This window comes from Octopus bimaculoides, chromosome 1 (assembly GCF_001194135.2).
Source record: "Octopus bimaculoides isolate UCB-OBI-ISO-001 chromosome 1, ASM119413v2, whole genome shotgun sequence".
NCBI lineage: Eukaryota > Metazoa > Mollusca > Cephalopoda > Octopoda > Octopodidae > Octopus > Octopus bimaculoides.
The window spans coordinates 167178254-167184299 of record NC_068981.1 but is presented as its reverse complement, the minus strand read 5'-3'; positions in this window follow the sequence as shown (position 1 = coordinate 167184299).

The following is a 6046-nucleotide window of genomic DNA, read 5'->3' as shown; positions in this document are numbered from 1 at the left end:
TCTCTCTCTCTCTCTCTCTCTCTCTCTCTATATATATATATATATATATATATATATATATATATATATGTGTGTGTGTGTGTGTGTGTGTGTATATCTGTCTATTTATATCTATGTCTATCTCTCTCTTCCCCTCTCTAATCTTTTATATTTCATTTGCTCATTGCCTTCTACTTTGTTTTTCCTCTTTTCCCTTTATATTCTCTTTTTTGAATTATCTTCGACTTTTCTATCTTTCTTTCCCATGTTTTTTGTTTCACTTTTTTTCTTTACTTATTTACTTTCCTAGAAGACAGACGTTAAAGAGGGAATTTGATAGAGAGAATAAGAATTGGATTGGAGTGAGAAAAATATAAGGGGAAAAATGAAGGGAGAAGTTTGCTTCCCAATCACATGGTTCTGGGTTCAGTCCTACTGCGAGGCACCATGAGCAACTGTTGTCTACTATAGTACCGATCCAACCAAAGCCTTGTGAATGGATTTGATATACGGAAACTGAAATAAGCCCGTCGTGTATGTGTGTATATATGTGAGTGAATATGTGTATGTATCTACGTGTGTGTCTTTTGTGCTTGAATCTACTTACTTTTATGGCATCGTTATAGTAAAGAATTGCTATATCAAAGATCTTTTTATTAAAGGACAGATTCGAAATCCTTATGTTGATTAGGATTTTAAATACTATTTTTAGGTGGTATGAAACTATGTTTTATATAAGCATTTCATTTGACTTTCTAAACGGTTTCTATGAGATAGTGCATAAATCTAGAGCAACATCCAGTAAATTATGATTAAATTTGTCTTTATAGTGATTTTAATACTGAAAGATTTGAATACTTGGATAATTTCCTTCCTTAGCTTTGTATTTCTGTATTATACCTTCATCTCCGCACAGGCCGAGTTCTATTCAGGTGAACTTTAACCTATGGTATCTAGAATATATAATCCTATAAGATTGCATATACCAACGCTATCAAAATATTATAGTCTTTGGTGCAGCATGTTCTACCGAAAAATCCCCAACCCCGGTACACGATAAGTGTTACGTAGAGTAACAAAACCGCCCTAAGTTTAACAGTTAAGCACTTCCCCACTAGCTACAGATATGGGAAACTGTGCAACAAACATAACCCAAAGATGAATTTTAGCTGCACTGTTCACATGAAGCAAATTATATCTCATAAACTTACTCCAGCCACTGAGGCCGATTATTCATACCGGAACATCAGAACATTTTACAGAGCCCAATATATATAAGGTGGGTGTTAAATCAACAAACCCGAACCTTGGGACCATCCTAATGTGCTTTATTGGTATAGTAGAAGGAACATTCAAAAATAGTTTTTTTAATCATACGTCTTCTTTCAGAAACATCAATAAGCGAAATACAGTAAGGCTCTGGAGTTACTTCTGATAAACTACCAACAGTAACATCAGCTGCAGAATTGTTTAAAGATATAGTTGCTTATATCAGCTGCAGCCAAATATGTGGCCTGTGCAGTACACAGGAAAAAAATACTGGTTATCTTTATCAATCTGGAACTTTCGTTCTTTCTTTCGAATATATGTTAACAAACAGTCATAAGCACTCTTGATAAGTCTCATTTAAGTTCACAATAATTTCATAGGCTCATTAGTTTTTATCACAAGATTAATAATGTAGCTAGATACATTGTTCAAGAAAAAGAAGACGAGATGATCACAGTTGAAATACTTTTGGTCATAAATCACTTCGACCAGATCTAAGCCAGGGTAAAATAACAACTCAGCTCAATGCATTTACAATAAAAACGATATCAAACTCGTCTCAAACGAAAGTGAAATTAACAGAATTAGGATTAAACAAAATAGAATTATAATTAGAATATATACTATGCAGGACTGGATTTAGGCAGAATCTAAACAAGCTGTACGGTCTCACAATCTGAAACGGGCCTCTCAAAATCTCGCCTTTTCGTTTATTGGATATAATTTTACTACAATATATTGGAGTGATGACTTAACTCACTTAATCTAATTATCAACAATTAACAAATTAGCCGTAATTATTGGAAATAAATCATTATTTACACAGGTTTTGTAGGATTTCGTTATTTTAAAATTATGCTAAAATATCAAGTATTACCTTTCTTTTTGTTTTCTTACATAGATTCGACATTAGTCTTTTTTGTTTTACCTATGATTGTATTATTTATTATATTTATGTGATATTTGCTCTTATGTAAAAAAAAATTTTTAACTTTTACATCCAATTAATAATTTTAGAAATTGATATAAATAGATCTTATCTTTTATGAATTTTTTTATCAGTTAATCACGTTTGAAAATTACATTTCATTCTCAGACAATTACAAGTTTACAAAAGTACTTTTTCTCTTAAGAATTAAATACATTCAATAATTTTATGACTGACGGGCAACGACTTTCCAGTATTAATTTTTGACTGATGAATAACTTGAAATCTAATAGTGAAAGGTATATTTTTAAAGTTAAAACATTAACATTACACTCGTTTCCGCCCCGCTCACAAGGATGTGTTGTGTATCCTGGAGACATTGAATGAGTTGGCAGAATCGTTAGGATGTCGGAAAAGTGCTTTGCGGTATTTGTTTCAGTTCTTTACGCTCTGAGTTCCAATCCTACTGAGGTCAACTTTGTCTTTCATCCTCTAGGGGTCGATAATATAAAGTACTTGTTAAGTACTGGTGTTAGTGAAATCGATGAACCCTTTCCGTTAAAATTGCTGATCTTACGCCGAAATCAGAAACCAATATCTGGGTAGCATTCTAATTGTTAAATGCGATGAAGTAGCAGAGTTATCAGAGCGACAGTTAGATTTGCTTTACGGTATTTGCTCCGACTTTCTTCGTCCTCAGATCAAGTTCTACCCAATTCAATTTCTATTTTTGCCTAGTCAATGAATAAATAAAACCAATCCAGAGCGAACGACTGATGGAATTGTTTACAGCGATGAATGGAATGCTTTTCAATATCTCTTCCAGTCAACTCTTCGAACCATGACAGCAACGCCCGCGGCGACACTTGTAGCGAACTATGTTGTCCTCGCCTTTCTCCTAGATATCCTAAGTGGCGTAGAGAGAAGAGACCTGCATGCATGTGTAACTACTAGTCTTCCAGAAAAACCTTGCTCAGACATACGCTTCAGAAACTTTTCGGTTGCTATTACTTAGATCGCCAGTGACAAGCGACAAATCCATTCATTCTCTACAGACAATCGCTAATTAAAGTCCCTACAGAAATCCATAGCTCAAAGCAAGAGAAAAAAATCTTCCTTAGCTATTATCCAAAAACCCATTCGATATTAAAGTACCCTTCAGACATCTAAGATTGAAAAACATATGTATTGCTCATAAAATTGTTTCATATAACTGTATATTCAAAAAGATATCAATTGGACCAATTGTTATCAAGAAATAAAGAAATGTAACATTATGAATAGTACAAGAACAAAAATAATTGAAGAACGAAAGAATTTTATTCAAAACGTTTTGACTTCAGGTTTGAGAAAAATAATGATGCTTCATTTTTTTGATATAACATCAAAATCAGGATGTTTTTAATGTCAGAGTAACTTATGTGTTTTCAAAGTTCAACTGATTTTATTTCTTTAATTTTTTAATTAGATTTAAAAGCATTATTAATGAAAAAACAAAATAGTTGACAAGAATTATTATGGATCAATTTATTATTTCCCAAAAATTAATATGGATCAATTTATTATTTCACAAAAATTAATATGGATCAATTTCCAAGCCAAAAAGGATTACTATGAATCAATTTTCCAGTTCACAAGCATGAGTATCGAAGGAAAAAGTCAAAGATGCTGACATACAAATAGCACATAAACAAAATTGATTACTTAAAAAAGCTGAAGAATGTCATTTAGACTTTAGGAAAATGATGCTGTTTCGTTTTTAATATAACATCAAACTTCAGGGTTTGTTGATATCAAAGCAACTTGGATGCTAGTTGCAGGAGTCAATTGATTTCTGGTCTTTGTGTTCAATTTCTCAAGTGCAGAAAATCTTATTTTAACAAAAGTAGGTTGTTTCAAAAAGCAACAGTATTTTTGTCGCTTCTACGTGTGCATTTTTGAAGCCCTTTGTACTTTTTGACGACCAAAAATAGAACACCCTTGTTCTCAAGTTCCATTAATGCTTTACTATTGGTGCTGAGTACAAGAGGTGCTCTGTAAATCATTCAAAGCTCGACAGGTACGTCAACAATGTTACAGTAAAGGGGATTTATAACCCAACTGACAGTATGCACTACCACCAACTGCTTTTATTTTTATTCTACCCCATTTGAATAATTCACATGTTGTTCCCCAATCCCTGGCTCATGGCTCCAGCTTGTTTAAATCAAGTCCTGGCAGTGCGGTATTTGTTTCTAACCAGGCTTAAATCCGTTTCTTTTTTTTTTTTAATTCAACAACCGAAAACATTGCAGTTGATTAATTGAACAAGAGAATATTACTGATATTTAACAACTTGAAAAGTCAAAACTAAATCTTTGCTGCATTTAAAGTTAAAATAGTAAAACACTGAACTAAATATAGAGTAAAACGTATAAGCTATTGCTTTACTTTATGCAACATTTTTATTAATAGAAAGTTTTCTAGTTTTTCTCTCTTTCTCCTCAAGAATTATGTTTTCTTCGAGACTATTATTTATTTTGAAAGCTATTGCGTAGAATGAAATTTTAAAAAAAAACAGAATTGAGTGTTACACGAGGTATCTGCTTGTTATGGAAAGCAGAAAGAACTTTCAACAACCGCAACAATCAATAATAATGCTTCTTTGGCGCGTCATCGATCGCTGTTCCGTGATGATTTTTTTCGCAATGGTTGTCTCTCCTTTTGTTGATGAGTCCTACCCACATCCAGTTTCTCCGTTTTACATTTGTAAGAACATCGTCTGCTTTCGTTCGTTTTCTTACCCGTTTGTTTGTCTTTTTGTCTTTAATGTTATGCTAAACATTGATCGCACATTTCGTGTTGGTACACTGCCAGTTTTCTCTCCATCGCTGTTGTTAGGGTCCACGTTTCTAATCTGTAAAGACTGCTGGTGTTATGCATTAGTTTAGAATTTTTTCTTTTAAGGCGAACTTGTCGGTTTGATTTCTTAACACTGCAGTGCTTGTTGAAAGAAACCCAGCCTAACATTAATCTCCCCTTTATTTCTTTCTTTTGGTCTTTTTCTTTCACATCTATTTTTTATCCTAAATACATGTAGTTTTCTACTTGTTCTATTTCGCTCTCCTCTACGGTAGCCACTTTTAGTGACGCATCATCATTTATCCTACGGAAACACTGGATAATGCGATCCTAAGTTCATTGTGTCTGAAAGCTGGAACTGTCGTCTTTGGTTATAAATTTATTTGGTTGGTGCTGAACTGGGGCTAAACAACAATGAAACTACTTATTGTATTATAGTGAAAGTGGCTGATCAGTCCGAAGACATTAGTATACTTAATGCAATATTCAGAGTCGTTTTGACAATGTGAAAAAGGCCGGATTTTCGAACAACTGGTCCAATCCCTGCAATCATTTTACAAATAACTAGTTGCCAGCATTGCGTAACAAAACATATTGGTAATGATACAATATCAGGTAACACCGATGTCTCTATATTGTATAATAGTTATTTTTTAATGACTGTTGCCGGCGAGAGCTGCCTTAAAACAAGCTGTCTGCTTTGATATCTGTAATTTCAGTTTTATCGAACAACTCATTTTGAATATTACCCAATGGAAGTGGTAAGGCTTCTGCAGTAAACTATGCAAGGTAGTGAACTGGTAGACTGTCGTTAGAATGTTGGGGTAGAACGCCTTGCGACATTTGTTCCCGTTCTCTACACACTGAGTTCAAATCCCACTGAGGCCAATTTTATTTTCATCTCTTCGGTGTCGATAAACTATCAGATACTAAAGTAGATTTTCTTAATCTTTCTCTGTCATACTCTCTCTCTCTCTCTTTCTCTCTCTCTCTCTCTCTCTCTCTCTCTCTCTCTCTCTCTCTCTCTCT